At 29.7% G+C, this 17,428-nt stretch overlaps 1 long non-coding RNA gene across 1 annotated transcript; it reads left to right on the top strand.

Moving 5' to 3' along the window:
- The first annotated feature begins 1,409 nt into the window (after window positions 1-1,409).
- Window positions 1,410-4,618, top strand: LOC147815988 (uncharacterized). The gene is made up of 2 exons (XR_015430988.1): window positions 1,410-1,528; window positions 4,338-4,618. It is a non-coding gene; the product is annotated as an uncharacterized LOC147815988 (long non-coding RNA).
- The last annotated feature ends 12,810 nt before the right edge of the window (window positions 4,619-17,428 follow it).

Here is a 17,428-nt window from a genome sequence, read left to right as displayed (position 1 = left end):
TACATGAATTGTTGGCTTATTTTAATTTTATGTATAATCTATTTGATTTTAAACGATGTAAAGGAATGAACTGTAACTTCCTATAAGGAGGTTGGGAAGTTTGCTGCCTACTTGAAATTTCCTTCGTAGGTCAACCATGGCTAGCTGCGTTCATCAATTTACAATTGTGTAGGGCTCCGTGGCTGAATCGCCGCGACACGGCGACATTGTCGCAGAGCGTTAGAGTTCTTGCAGAAAGATTTTTCTTATGAAAAGTAAAAAAATAAATACTTTTCATTTCTGCAGAAATTTTCGCGTAATATTTGAATCATGCATTTAAATCACTTTTTGATGCTCTAAATTTACGCCGATTGTATCGTAACTCCATGTAATGTTTAAATTTTATTGTCAGCAGTTATTGATGTTGATTTTCACGCGGATTTTAGATATCCCGATATATTTCAAGCAGTAGGGAACATTCGAATCGCGCATTTGAGCATTTACTTCTTAAGGCAATAATTTAGCGAATTTTCAGCGGTTATTGCTATTGATTTCTCTAGCTTTTAAATCCGATAATTTTTTTATACAATATATATCTCCAATTCTTCTCAGACTTGGAGATTTTAATTTTACCGCATAAATAATTAGCACCGAACTCTAGTATTGTAGCATTAGTCTACATGGTGCGTAGCGTTTTTAAAAAGTGCTTAAAGGTGCTTATTTTCGATTTTCGTTATTTAAAAGCCCTTAAAGGTGCTTTTGTCATTGGGTGTTTTTAAAAGTGTTTAGATTTCCCTTCTCGAAACATTTTCTTTCCGTTATCATGTCTATTTTCGCCACGTATAAGCAAAAGCAAGCTTTTCACATTATTCTATTCAACTTTTATTCATTTCGACGTACCGTCTTTCCATAGCGTATGAAAGCGCCAATCACTTTGCATGTTTGATGAAATGCTTGCGAGTTCGTATGCGCGTCTATTGAGCTGTGTTAGGTGAGATATTTGCTATCTCATGTGCAACTCTGCTGCATTTTGCAAGATATTCTCAATTTCAGACTTCAATTTCCACCCTCTGATATCGAACCGAAAAATCGCTCGATCATTTTATAACTGCTAATATAATAAAAGAAGTTCTTTGTCAGAAACTAGTTATTTTATCATGATCATCTAAAGTCCTTGAGATAATTTTTCATTTTGTTAATGTAGTATATAGTGCTTAAAAATATTTTTGAGTGCTTAAAAAGTACTTAAAAGGTGCTTATTTTTGTTGAAAGATTTGGCTACGCACCCTGGTATGATATTATTGATTTATTAGTCATAAGTATAAAATGTCATCAGCCAACCTAAATTCTATTACGCAAAAGTATAAAAACATGTGTCGTTGCATACAGCAAATTTTATATTTTTCATGACATTTACTATTTCCTTGCAGGATCCAAGAATCTTCCATAAAATACATGTTTGATATTCTACTATCGAAAGTGGCTTAAGCTAGATTAAAAATCTATTCCTTGCAGAAGAATGTTGATTATCATTATCAGATTTAGATGGGTAAGTAAGCTTAGATTTATTTTGATCTAATTAAGAAATTGTTTAATAAATTTTATATAACACTTGAAAAATCGAAATTTAGTAAATACCTAAATTGCCCAAAAGCAGTCAAAATGACTACCTTGTGAAAGAATAGCTAATGTATAAAAAAATTGGTTAAAATTTTTAATATCTTTTATATAACTTTAAATCCTCTTATAATAAAACTTTAAATCTTTATATAACTTTAAATCTTTATCTTTCATAGATTTGCAGTTATATATAAAGTTATTAGTAAATATTAACAATAAAAAAAATTATGTTGTACAAAAAGTCATAAAATTCTAAGAAATTTTTTCATTACATGCATTGTTTTTCTAATCGAAATTAAAAAGCAGTCAAAATGACTTGAAAGACCGATCTAGTGTTAATGTATCTGTGTAATGGGCCATCTAGTGTTAATGTATCTATTCTAGTCTATCATTTATTGAATTATAAAACACTTTACACATTGAGCTATTCCATAAATAAAAATTTAAGGTATTAGACTAGGCAAAAAATAGGTTATTTCGTCGAAAAGTTAGTATTTTATTAACCTTGTTTGATTTCAACGAGGAGATTCATTGGATTTTCAAAACCCTTTTTGATCTCCGATTTTTAGAAATTATGGTAATTTTTCCATACTGATAAATGAAAATGAAGGTACGGCCATATTAGATGCACTATAAGATTCTACGAAAAATCTTAATTATCAGGTGATACTATACAACTTTATTGTTTTTAAGCGACTGAAACCGGTTTGCACTTGTTTACGTCCAGTTAATTGGTTAACATTGAAGTGCAAAACGTCAAAATTAAATACAAACAGGAAGTATATAAACTCTTGAATTAAAACCCATTACATGTGTGTTTAAATATAAAACTATTGCCCTTGTGCAAAACATGCAATTATTCGAGCACTACAGTGGGTCTAATTATTATGTATATAAATATAATACGTGATATAATAAATATTCTATATTTGTCTTTTTAATCAATTGTTTATTTTATATCTCCTAATTTAGTGAATTGCTACACGAATGTAAGCAAGTGCAAATCGGTTTCAGTCGCGCAAAAACTATAAATCTGTATAATATCTGATAATTAAGATTTTACATAGAATCTAATAGTGCGTCTAATTTGGCAAGGAGACTGTAGACTGCTGAAGGCACTTAAATGTTTAAGCTTTGAAAATTTAACCTTTTTATTTGAATAAATTAAGGTTAAGGTTTCATTTTATTAAATGTTATATAAACTTTATTTATTAAGAAAAGTCATTTTCTGAAATTTTCGCAATAATGTTTGTTCTCAGAATTTTGTTAAAATTTAAATGCATTTTCTGAACATAAATTTGGAGATTTTTACACCAGCACACATGACAAAAGTTTACTTTAGATTTGCTTGAAATTTTGCATGCAGATTTTGTATAATGGTGCAAGTGTGAATTTAGCTTTAAGCATATTAAGTTTTTCTTTAAAAATTGAATATTACTATTTAGTTTTTAATTCTTTTTGAAATTGTAAAATAGTTAAAAACTCGGGAAATAACATTAATCTAGATGTTTTTGTATTTTATGAAATATAATTTACTGTATAGCTGTTAGCGTGGTATGAAAATGAGTAGTTTTGAACTCATTTGATTTAACAAATATTTTATACATTTTTAAACAGGGTATCTGCTATATTTTAGATTTTCAAATTAATGACTAAAGCATTATAATAACATCAATTGAAATGATAGGTATACAATCAAAACTGTTATACTCAGCATCTTCATTAGATTTCAAATTTAAAAAAAGAGTAAAAGTTCAATTGTGGGTGACAAATTTTGTTCAATGCCGAAATTCATGACTTTCCACGATTTCTCACGACTTTCCAGGTGAGCAGATATCTTGTTTAAACTTTACATTAAATTTAATTTTAAAGCCCTGCTTACAAAATTTAGCCTTAAAAATTGTGTGGATTTCTACGATCAGTCTGACGGCAAGGAGGTTCTAACTCTTGATCCGATATAGGTTATTTTACGTCAGCACTGCGGTCGGTGCTAGCGAAGAGCAGAATTTGTATCTACCAGTCTGTTTAGGTAGCATCATTGGGAGGCGAACGCTCGGGGGCCCCGACTGCTTTTAATTGGTTTTAAAGAGTACAAAATTTTTGTCTCGCTAAAAACTGAACTTGTTTGAACAAAACTTTATAACATTAGTATTGCGTCCTATGTAACTTTCGTCATATCTAAAACTTATGTTTAATTTAGTTTCTTGGTTGGAGATGTTTAACTTCTGTTGATAAAATCTCCTACTGATCAGGAGGCTAATAAATTTAGTCATTTGGCACAAAGTTCTAAAATAAGAACTTTCACGAATATCAGACTAATGTTCCCTCACGGTCTAAAGATAAATCTCTTAATTCCGTGGTTATTTAGAGTTTTGGATAATTGAAATTTCGACAACGCCAATAAGTTTTCGTTTGAACTTCGTCTGCATTTATTAATATAGATTTCTGTGTTACTCCAGCCTTTTGAAAAATACACACACAGCTGCTCAGAGATCCTACCTGCAGGAATTAAATGTTCGGATTAATATGATCTCCTTTATAAGATTTATGAATTTTGTAAAATGCAAATTCTGGATATGCATTTAAAGGACATACCTACAAAGGAGTTGACTGAGATATTTGCATAACTAATATTTATAAAACTTTACTAGACTCAATATCAAACACTGCCTCTGACAAGAGTGAAATTATGTTAATTTGACCATAAGAATAACATTTTGTATTCTTTTTAACACTAGGCTTTGCATTGCTGATCTATTTGCCATGAGGATCGTAGTCTTCCAAAATCTTCATCACTGACCTGGTTACCATGACGCCTGTTGTCTGCCAAGATCCCCATCACTGACCTGGTTACCATGACGCCTGTTGTCTGCCAAGATCTCCATCACTGACCAGGCTACCATGAAGCCTGTTGTCTGCCAAGATCTCCATCACTGACCTGGCTACCATGAAGCCTGTTGTCTGCCAAGATCTCCATCACTGACCTGGTTACCATGAGACCTGCTGTCTGCCAAGATCTCCATTACTGACCTAGTTACCATGATGATCGTAGTCTGCTAAGATGACCTACTTCAGTTGCCTGGTTGATATAACAGAACAAGAGGTTTATTTTTACATTCTCCTTGAATAGTATGAAAATTCCATTTTCGGCATTTTGTTTATTTAAATATTTTCTCTGATAAGAATTAAGCTATATAAATATTTTTAATTAAGTCTAAATCCATATTTATAATATAAATGCAATTTAAGTGTGCATCGTTCAAAAGTTAATTTCAAATATTTTTATTAATCGTAAAGAATATTCAAGTCTTATTTATCTAAACATACCTTTTTCTATTTATCATATCTAAAAATTATTATTCATAAATTTTTTGTGTCGTATTTACCCATTAAATATCTTAAATTAAATTTAAAGTCTAAGTCTCTGAAATTTGTCTGCACCTTCTCTATTCTATCAGCTATGTTTTATATATACGTACTGTTAATAGTCTTAGCATTTTTTTATACAAGCTTATTGTTAGCTATTCCTCGTTATCAGCTATGGCATAATATTTAAGAAAATTAAACCTTGGCGCAAAAGAACTAATTCCGATTTATTTGTTTTTTTCCTTCAAACTATTGTCCAGTACACTAACTAAAATCTGAAATTTGTATTATTCAAAAGAATTGTTTTAGTATGCCAGTTTAAATTCAAATCATTAAGTTCAGAGAATTATTAAAAATTAATACTTTCGTTCGATTCTCAGACGAAACATATTTAGATTAATAAAACTTTATATCTGATTTTATTTTGGTATTACAGATTTTTAAATATTCCTTTTCCACCAAATACATCATACGTTACTTTCATATTTTAGAATCTGTTTAAGTAAATGTGGGTTAATTTCAAAATCTACCATTAAAATACACTTAATCTGAAGTTTAAGCAAAACTTGCTTGTAAAAAATTTGAGGAATTTATATCGAATAGACAAAATCTGATCTCAAATTTGTAAGCTATTAAAATTAACTAACTCTTCAACTTGTTTTAATCTTTAAAAAAAATTACAGCTCGCAGGTAAAAACCGATATTTATTAAATCAACGTTATAAAATGTCAAAACTCCTTGCGGTAACGAGATATTTGGATGACGGAAAACCAACATACAATATCGCAAATTCAGTGTTACCTTAATAAATCACACGGTATAAAATTGATAGTTATGAATTAATCTCCCCTCATCAGTAAAATACATATTAAATACCAGTTAACGTACTGAAGGTAACCCGTACTGTTCGAAATACAAATCTTATCTTACTATTCCTGATCTATCGGTTTGTGTACCTATCACTTAAGTTGTTTAAAACCCTTCATGCTAGCGACTCGCTGTAGCGTCATAGCATCGCATTTTTCAAATTTTACTTTTGTCCTAATCTTAGCTAGCTTTGATGGAAAACAATGTTGCATAGTTAGCACTTTACACATTAGGTTTTTATTTACGTAACTGTATTAAGGTAAATTTCACTAAACAAATCTAAATTTACAATTTGTCGATCATTTATGTAGTTATCTATCGCAATAACAATTCTACGTATTTAGTCTAAATTTTAAAAGAATTAATGCGCATTATATAAAAAGTTTGAGAACGAAACTATTAAAAGAAAATTAATGAAAAATCAAGACTGTCTAGTAATTAAGTTAGCGCAGCGGAACGCGGTAGAGGTTTGCTCAAGAAATGTTCTAATTTTGTCGCTCAAAATAAAACTGGTAGCTTTTAACACGCTTTGGCATAAAAGAAACTATTATTTGTAGTTAGTACTAATTATACACATTCGTATGCTCTGAAAATGTTAGATTAGTTAGAAGTTTGGTAAATAAAATATTTCAATTTGTCAGTTTATTTTCTTAAGATAAAGGAAAATTATATTCCTTTATAAAATATATTTGATACATTAATGAATGGGCTTCTACAAAACTAGTCTTGTTTTTTAATCTTATTTCTCTGCCGAGTCTATTTGCATAACGAAACTCTTTAAGCAAATTGAGGCATATCCATTTAATCTCACCTCTTAAATATTCAAAGCAGTTTTGATATATATATATTCAGTGCTTAAAAGTATACGTTCAACTAAAAATTTCAACACCGAATAATATTTATTGTGGATGATTCGGCTCGTTTAGTTCTGCGAAACTGGCTGTAAGCATAGCACGTGATAAAAGGATATTTTAAAAATTTTAAAAGAATCTGTGACACACTATTCAGCCATAGTTTCAAAAAGTAAGTTTGGAAAATTTTTGAATTTTCCCTTTTTAAATGTAAATATTCCTGGATGAGCAAATTTAAAGCAATTCATGTTAAAGGAATTTCGTTATGCATTCATATTATTCATTCATCATCGGGCTAACTACTAACAGGAGACTAACTATAACACATATTTTAACCATAAGCTAACATCATTTCATTGACTCGGCGGCTAAATAAGTTTAAACAATGGGGCATAGTTAAGCAGTATAAGCTATTTTATTTAGAGTATACTTAAAATTTATATTTTAAAATTATATTACATTTTTATAAATTATGAGATAGTAAAAATTTTTAATTAAGGTTATGCAGTTTCGATCATTTTCAGTTATTTTTTCCAAGTTTAATGAAAATAACGTGGAAAAAACGTTTAGAAATATTTTGGAAATACTGAAATTCAGCTTTGTTCGAATTTTGAAATTTCTAATTCGGATAAAATAAAAATTTTGTAACAGGTGCATTAAAGATACGCACACATTTTTAAAAACATGCATCTATTTTAATAACTATAAAAGATAAAAATTAATTTCTGACTTTGTATAAACTAAAACAAATTCTAAACATATTAGACTGTCCAGCTAACTATTGTGACTGAAATCTGTTGCGCTGTAATATTGCGCTGTAATACGGGTAGACTTCAAAAACGTTCTTTCTTGCATATTAAACTAGTTTCATTGTAAATTGTTTTCAACTAAGTATGCATCGATTGAGTTAACAACGTTTCACATATCGAGCCGTACATCTACAGCATTAATCTTTTTCGACCCAGGTTTCAAACACCCTGGAAAGTACTTGGCGAGCTTTAAAACTTGTATAGCTGTTAAAAAGAATAACGCATAACAGCTGCTAGGCATTACGATATGAGGAACTTTATCTAACTATGCTGGATACTTAACTTGATATAAAGCTAATCTAAAACTAGAAAAGTGGGTACTAGAAAAATTATTTTTCAAAGCATGAATTTTAGAGCTTCAGTTGAAAAAGGTTCGTACACATATTAATCATTACAGAATATTCCATAATCTAATAAATAAAAGTTTTAATAATAATTTGGTAGTTTCGAAAATAGGTACATGAATTCAATCGCCCTTCAAGGTCTAAATCAAATTATAGAATTTACTTCAAAACTAAGATTAAATTTAAGTTAGATGACAAAATTGAAACGTGAATTTAATATTACATCGAAAGTCTCTAAATGTAATCGAAAATTTAAAACTATTCGAATTGTGAATGTTATAACTTAGTATTTATTACAACCAAATTTATTCGTCCTATTGAAATTAATTTAATACAATTTTAAAATATTTTAAGGAAATTTAAATCTTTTAACTTGCATATGTATCTAATAAAATAAAACAGGTATTTAGTACTTGTAATAGTTTACGTGTTTTGAAAAAAAAATAATTCAACGTATTCACGTATAAATTAAATGCTACCCATTTAAGATTTTTAGATCTGATTTCGGGGGCTAAGTAAAGTAAATATAGATTTCCACTCAAATGAGTATTTAAAGAGTGCTCGAACGCATATTTTTAAACTGAACTATTTCTTTTAAATATACCGATCCCGTGTAAAAGTGCTACAAATATAGGTTATTGGTCAGAGAAGGCAAAATTTCTGATAGAAAATTGAATCTACTATTTGAACAGAAGCCGAAACAATCCACGAGGTAAAGTATAAACATGCTATCTTAATGTGTTCCGTTTTAAATCTGACACTAAAATTTTGAATTTTTCGATTCTCATAGTATGTTGCGATTGCGTTTAATACTTAAGAATTAATGACATAGATAACAATAAGCTTGTTGAACTATTAAAACTTATATGTATGTAAACTTGTATTATATGAAAAGCAGATTTGCAAATTCGAAGAATTTTTTTTTTTTAAATCTTCAAATTCGTTGATTTGAGTTCTATCCTAAGCGGATCATTGTTAAAACGGGCGAGAAATCATCTATGCAAATATAAATTCAATAAAATGTTATAGATAACTCTAAATCGGGGTCATATAATACTAATTTTGGAATCTCTAACAGTTTTGAGCTGGATTAAGTTAAATTGTCTATGAAGTAAATTGTGAGATACTACATCGCAATTGCAACTGTATCATTGTATAGTTGTCGAGAACCAAATTTAAACCTGATAGCACATATATATTAATAGACTGTGATTGAAAAACAGTCAGTACTACCGCATTTATAGTCGATGATATAGCAGATCTACACAATTTGGGGATATCGATCTGCTACATGAGTGTGCAAGTGTGAATCGGAAGCTTCGGAATGTTCTAGACTAGTGTGGATAATGACGTGGAGGTGGTAGTCGGCCGTTCTGCTTTCTCGTCATGTTTCACACTCGTCCAGCCGTTTCGGAACTTCTCGATTCACACATGTGCGCTTCTGTAGTGGATCAGTATCCTTGTGCTGTGTAGAAATATTTAACGGCAGTGTCTCGCTGTAAGAACTTGAAACTAGTTATTCCCTTTTGATGTGTACTCGTTCTGCTTTGACTCTAAACAGAATAAATAGGATACAACAATGAATTTTCGAACGAAAGAGTTCCCCGATATCTTCAGACTCTATACTGATAGTGTTTAAAAAATCGAACGTTATCTATTTTGCTCAAAACACTAAGTAGTAGTAAATCTTTAGGATTTCAATATACACCAGCAGGTGAAAAAAATCCGTTCTTAGAAAAAGATGTAGCTAATTTTTGTAAAAAAAAAATTAAATTTTTTAACTGCCCTTTTCTGAAAGATATAAATTAGCAGTTTAAATTTTTACAGCCTTATAAGTTGAATTGAAAGTGAAAGGTAGTGCCAATTTTATGTAAAATTGCAGGCTAAAATTTAATCTAGAGAAACTCAATGTGCAAATCTGCCTTTCATATAAATTAGTTTGAAAAATTACATTTTCAAAATATAACTTAAATTTTTCGGAAATTAAGTTTCAGGTGCAAGATACTCTTCAATTTTAAAATGAAATCTTTAAAAAAACTCTCTTTTTTTTACGCTTTTTTAGACACTATTTAAAGTGACAAAATTGAGAATTAAATTTTAATGCATTCAGGTTCATTATTTTTGTTCTGATACATATTTTTACAAGGAGAATTTTCAATAGATTATAAATTTTCATGACTCTCGCATTGTGTAATTAAATATCAAAGTTGCCGTTTGATAGCTTATTGTGCATTTTAAGAAATCCATGTTAATATTTCGTTGCAAGTTTAATGTGAAATGTTGCTTAAAAAACTCCATTGTAAATGTTAGAGCTCCATGTAAAATAAGGCAGATATTGTTTAAAACTAATTTGTAAATGAGACACATGTAATGCCTAGATGCAGTTTGAAATATATGTAACTGTTAAATGTTTTAATAAAAATATTTGATCGACAAACTTGTTAGTTTTACTTTTGTTATACATAAGAATTTCTTTTTCTTCCAGACTAAGTTATTCAGTTTTAAATTACTATTTTACAGATTAATGGTATTCAAATTTATCTCGAGATTTTACTTGAAATTTACATTAGGGAAATATTACGCTGTAAGTTGAACTCTTCTCTGAATACTTTACGGATAGTTATCAAAGCAAATGTTGATTTCATCAGAACCGAATTTAATTCTATGTTGAGACACTAGACAAATATTTAGAAACATTTTATCAACATCAACAATCATCAGTCGGGCAGATATGTTAAATACCATTTTTGCTTGCATCACATTGTGCATGAAGCTCATCATTAAGTTTTATAGCAATATATTAATATTTGCACAAATAATTATAAAACTCTTATTAAGATTAGACACGTTCTTTAAGTAACTTTATTTTAAAGTGTAGCCCAGAAATACGTTATTATAATAAAACAAAAAGCAATTCTCTTAGTTTTAAATTCTTGAATTAAAAGTGTAATAATAGTAGTAGAGAAAATAACCTTTAAATTAATGATACACACATATTTATACAAAAACAATACCTTTTGACTTTTTATACTGATAACAATCTGGATATGAGTGAGGAAAAAGTGTATCCTACAATGTATAAATTCAAAGCAAATGAAGATGTATTAAGCATTTTAATTTTCTATTATAAAGTACAGAATGACAGCATTTTTTCTCCTGTAAAAGTAAAATTTTTAAACCACTTCTCATTTCCATTATTTACAAATTTGATTTTATTTGCAGTTAATTAGAACTAAGAAATAGTTATTCATCACTGAAATTTATGCAATTAACAAACTATAAAAGTTTTTGAAATATAACTGAAAATTTCTTATTTGGATTTTATATTCTAGTATAAAGTACCGATAATCTAGCAGGTTTTTTAATAACTATTAAACTGTTTTTAGAATTAATAACATCAAAATACATTTTTACTTGTAATTAGACAGCCTGAAAAATATATAAAAGGGAAACCGGTGTCCCATCTGCGTCAAAGGTTAAAGAATTTTTTCACTGGGTATTAGTAGTTTAACAAACTAAATTCCGTAAATTTTATCGAATTCTTTTTATTCATTGAAAGTTCTTTTGAATTTAGTTCCAAAGTTAAAAAGTTTTTGTATTTAAAAGTTAGACTAAAAGAGTTTCGTAAATTTTAAAGAATTTTTAAGACTTTCAAAATCATAAACTTCAAAACTTTACTAAAGTTTTGTGACTAGTTTAAATAGAATGAAATTTAGTGAATGAAATAAACTGTTCAAATGGTTTACTTATTTTCTTCAGAATTCTTTTTTAAATACTGAGGGAAGAGATCTTTTCAAAACCATTATTAAATGTCATTCTTAGTTTTTCATTATTACTCGAACTTAATAATCTAGTTATATAAATTCTCATAAGCAATCTACTGATTAAAGTGTACACATTTCCAATAAAGTTAATGAAGTGTTTTTAATTCTCTGACTCAGAATTATTATTAAACATGTCGTACTTTTTCATTATATTGTATAAAAGTCGAAACAATTGAAAATATTATTGCTAGAATTTTGATCATTTATGATTATTAAATAGAGAATGCCGCATCAGTTTTTTGTTTCTGCTGTAAAGGTAATTCATCCAACACGTCTCATTTCTAAATTTACACTTATTTTAAGTTAATTAGATCTAAGAAATAGTAGTTAATCATTGAAGTTTCCTTAATTAACAAAATCAATTATTAAATTTTCGACTATAAATAAAAAAAATTTAAAAAAACCTTTTGGATTATATATTTTAGTATAGATTTCAGATTATTTAACAGATTTTTAGTAAATATTAGACTGATTTTATGATTAAATATACCGAAATATATTTTTACTTGCAATTTAAGTATCAAAAATACATAAGAGGGAAACTGGCTCCTCTGCGTCAAAGGTTAAGGAATTTCTCTCATTGTGTATTAGTAGGTTAACGAACTAAATTTCGTTATTTTATGTAATTCTTTTTATTCATTGAGAGCTCTTTTACACCTAGTTTCCAAATTTAAACTTTTTCCATTTAAAGATTAGACTAATAAAGTTACTTAAAATTTAATTTAAAAACTTTCAAAAAAATTTGAGTAAAACTTTGTGACTAGGTTCAATAGAACAAAATTTAAAGAATTAACTGTTCCAATGGTTCCCTTAGTTGCTTCAGAATTTTCCAAATGCTGAGGTGGAGGGCAGAGAGCTTTTTAAAACCATTATTAAATATCAATCCTGATTTTCCGGTATTATAGGTAATTTATAAAATCAATTTTTTGAAATATGACTGAAAATCTTGTATTTGGATTTTATATTTTAGTATAAGATACCGATTTTTTAGTAACTATTGAATAGTGTTTAAGAATTCAAAATATAGTTTTACTTGTAAATAGAGAGCTTGAAAATATATATAAGGAATACCAGTCAGTTAAAGAATTTTTTGCACTAGTATGTTAAACAAAATTCCGTTATTTTAAGTAATTCTCCTAACTCATTGAAAGCTCTTTATGCACCTGGTTACCAAATTTAAAAAGTTTTTGTATTTAAAAATTAAACTAATAAAGTTTCTTAAATTTTAGAGCATTTTTAAAACTTTGAAAATCGAGCATCAACAAAAAAAAATTCAGTTACATTTTGAGACTAGGTTCAGTGGAAAAAAACTACTGAATAAAATAAACTGTTCAAATGATTCACTTAGTTTCTTCAGAATTCTAATTTTCCAAATGCTGAAGGGGGGGGGAAAAGACCTTGTCAAAACCATTATTAAATCTTGATTTCCTATTACACGAACGTAATATTCTAGCTACATAAATACTCCATTATTCTATGCAATCTCGACCAAGATAATTTTCAACTGACAAAAGTGTCTGTAGACTAACAATGAAGTTTTCTGAACTGTTTTATATCATCGAAATAAAATTCCATTAAAACAGCTTATAGTTTCCATTGCGCTTAAGATTTTATAGCTTTCAAAGCTTTTGGTTATTCTACAAGCGCAGATCCTTATAAAATTACTAATTCCTTAATTGAAATTCTTATTTCCTTAATTAAAGCTATAAAAAACTACAACGGAAAATCTTAGCAATTTATATGAAGGTCTTATGACTATATACTCCAGGGACCAGAGCTTTTAACAAAAAAAAATCGGATTTTTACATAGAAATATGTAGCGCTGCAACTCTTTAAAAAATGTGAGTTTAATTCATATTAGGATTTAAAGAATACATTTCAGCGGGTCTGAAAGCGCAAGATAAAAACGAATACTTCAAGAATATTTTTTTTTAGAACTTAAGTTTCCAAATTTCTAATCAGCAATTTTTTATTACCTAAAATATACCGGGTTGGTAATTAAGATCGCACCGTATTTTTTTCCTTTTTTTCTGAAATATTTAAAATTTGCGTATTTTTTCAGCCCTTTTCATTTGATACTAGTTTTCATAAACTAGGTTTAAGCACTCTTCATTAAACTCTGTTGGAAGGCCAGAAAGATTGGTGTCTGTGAGGTAAAAATTACCATTTTTAAATCAAGAGTGACTGATTTACACACTATCCATGCACAGCACAAATGTTCCGAGCAGCTATTGCTGCCTTAGAACCTTAGTTAGAAGCAGAAAGAAGGAAGTGCTGAAAATTCTCAACTCGCCATTCCATTTTAATGATCTGAAAATTACCATAAATTCATTCGAAAACAAATCAGTCTCTTTAGAATAATCTAAAACATTATGCCTAAAACATTTAAGCAGCGTTAAAAATTAAGAAAAAAATTGGAACTTACCGACCCAATATCATCCACAGAGGTAGGTTAGTTAAGTTAAGCAGTCAATCAACAGCCCGATGTGTCCAAAGGGTCAAGATGGTTAAGGGTGTACAATTTCATAACCAACAGCATGGCTGTGGGAATGTGATTAGCATTGCGCTAATGCCTCCTTTACATTTCAGACAAGCTGTTGCCCTTTGAGCTAAAGATGGATGATCTTCAAGTCTTCATTAAGACTTGAACCACAGTCCCACTCTGGGGATGTTATGTGGTTTGGTACGTGAAACCTTATTAGGATAACTTTTGACATCACAGGATATTGGTGAATAATAATACTCCTAATCTAAATTTCCAATTTGCCTCATGTAAGAGAACACTTTGGTATGTTGCACAGGGCAGGTGTTAAGCTTAATTATACATTTTAAATGGCGATTTATCCTTAGATGATAACTAAGTATTTAAACTTCTGTTAGCATCTAACCCCATTTCGTTACTATTAGTGTTCAGATTAAAATTATAATTACTGACTTGTTTAGTGTTTCAAGTAACTGCTAAATTTATACGTGTTTATTTCTAACAAGCATGTAGTGATGCATCAATCTAGGTTACTAATTTGAGTTCATTCTCCCATTCGAGGTAAATTGGCATTGTTGGAACATTTTTTTAAAAGTAATTTTATAAACTGAAGTTGAAATACATTTTTTTTCCTTATTAATTTGTTGGAAAGCAGTTGAATTATACTAGCATCAGCATTAATCAGATTGGTCCAAGTACAATAAAAAAAATTGCAAACTCAAAAGCAATACCAACTAGTCGCAGTCACCCGTAATAGTCAAAATTTACTAATAAATCATCCCGACAAAATATAATTATTTTTATTATTTTTAAGGGAACGGATAAAAAATATCAATTCAGATAATCCCATATTAAACTCTCACATCCTGCAGTCACAGGAGTTAGCACAGAAAACATCAGCTCGAAGAAATTTTCAGAGCAAAACTATAGTTGTCACATGACCAGGGCCTGATTTAGCCTAATTGGGGCTCGACGTAAATACTTCTTTTAGGTCCCCCTTTGCTTTACTACTTCAGTTTTGAAGAACCAAACTTAATGGAGTATTTATATTTTGCGATATGTAAAAATACAGGCTTTTCATTGTCTGAATTTGACCATCGTAATTGCGAAAATATAGCTGAATTCCACCTTAAAAAGCCATGGATTTACGAAATATAGATTTTTTAAGTTAATACGACAGATTAATGAAGAAGCTAACATAAAGCTCACAAGTTTTACACTGTACTGATATTTTGTTTAAAACTGTCTCATATGCCCCTGCCTTAGTCAGGATCTGCACATGACAGTCAACAATATCAGACAACAATAAAAATTTTGTCAACAATAATATAGACAAAATATAATTATTTTTAAGGGAAGGGAGAAAAAAAATATCAACCAAGATAATACCAAAATAAAATCTCTCTCACATACTGCCATCACAGGCATTCGCACTGAAAACATTACTTTGGAGACGTTTTCAGAGCAAAACTGTAATTGTTACAAGACCGTCAACAATATCACGCACAGTGTTTTCCTGACAATGCCTTCATTCCCAAACAGGAAAATGGATGGAGTAATGGTGATCCACCCCTTAACCTATTATGAGTATACCCACTTGTTTTTTTTTCTAGTGAGGGGGGGGTTATGCTGCCGAAAACAGTTTTTGCCCTTGGCGATCTTCCTTTACAAACAAAGCTACAATGCAAAAACTTTAGTTGAATGTGGTCCAAATGCATTCATTGAGAAAAATGGATTCAACTTTCATGTTTATGCAAATCATATCTATCTTATTTTAAGGCTAATTCAACCCCAGTTTATTTTTTGTTACCCAAATAAACAGCACCAAAAAGTAGGCAAGATAAGAAAAACAATGCATTCATTAATCCTCAAAGTTCTGAATGTCATAACGACCACGGGTAGATTTACTAAGTAAAGAGGCTCTTAGATTTGAACTACGCATGCGCATGAATAGAACTGAAATGTGTGGGGGAAAAAACAAATAATGATATAGATTAACAGACAAGCTGAAGTTTCGGTTTTACTATGAAGAACATTCTTCCGAGACAATGAAAGAAGGCAACACAGTGAAGCAGAAAAAAATGATAAACACATGACCAAGGGAATAATAACAAGGAAAAAATAACGATCTCGAAATAGGGAAACAATTCTGAAAGAATGGAATGCTAGAAAGGACATTAACTAAATTATTAGATTATACAAAATCATTTGAACTTAGGTATATTATATGTTTGATTATATATAACGTTAAACAGATTATGGCTCTTAATTCTCAACTCCGTAGCCCAACTCAGAAGATAAAAGATCTCCTGAATCAACCTTTTGAACCAACTAGCTGTCGTGGAAGAATTTTTGCTAAAACCAATTCACATTTGTGTTTCATGGAGAGGAAAAGCATGAAAACCTACTACGATAAGCCTGGCAGGAAGGGGATTCAAACCCCTGATACGTTAACTACTGAGAATATTTTACGTCAGCACTGTGGTCAACTCTAGCTGGGAGCATAATTCAAATCGACCAGCCATGACTTTGAATTGAACCTAGGAAAGCATAATATTTCCTCTTTCACAGTGGTTTTTTATGTATATTGGGGAAACTAAACGTACCAACAAAAGGACATGAAAGACACTTTAAAAATCAAATGTTAAACGATCTCTTAAACTTAGCTCACCGATCATATTTCGATAATCATGGATTTTAGATTTCTTCAAATTAATTCAACACTGCTAATCAGTAATTGCTGATAGAGAGTTGAGGCGAAAATCATTCAGGCGTGAAAGATGGCAAGGGAAGATCCAGAAGACAAGGGAACTCCCGGATCGAGTAGTCGGAGAATTTTGCGTTCGTGGAGGACTTTTTGATGGAGCTAACCTGTAATTGCGTTACATAGAAAGGGAAACGAGGAAAACCTCCCACGGTTTGCCTTACGGCCAGGGCCGGATTAAGACCTCTTGAGGCCCTAAGCACTGAAAATATTTTGGTGCCCCCTCCCCTCTAACAATAAAAAATATATCTAGTACTAAGTCACGTGTTAATTCAAAATATAAAATCAAATTTTTCTTGTAAAAAAAAATATTTATTCAAATTAAATCAAAAAATTTTTTTTGAATAATATAATCAATTGAAAACTTTTCAATTAATATTAAAAAAAGAACTTATGTTTGTGTGTATGTGCAAAAAAGCAAACACTTTGAATAACTTGTGATCGAAAGTTTGAACTTTTATTTACTAAGACTCAAAATACTTTAAATTAGAAAAACAGAAACGTACTTTTCTAAAAAAAGCA

This window comes from Parasteatoda tepidariorum, chromosome 2, assembly GCF_982258835.1.
Source record: "Parasteatoda tepidariorum strain Cologne lab strain chromosome 2, Ptep-v5.0, whole genome shotgun sequence".
NCBI classification, from domain to species: Eukaryota; Metazoa; Arthropoda; class Arachnida; order Araneae; family Theridiidae; genus Parasteatoda; species Parasteatoda tepidariorum.
Note: the sequence above shows the minus strand (reverse complement) of the source record. Positions and strands in the feature narration are given on the sequence as shown.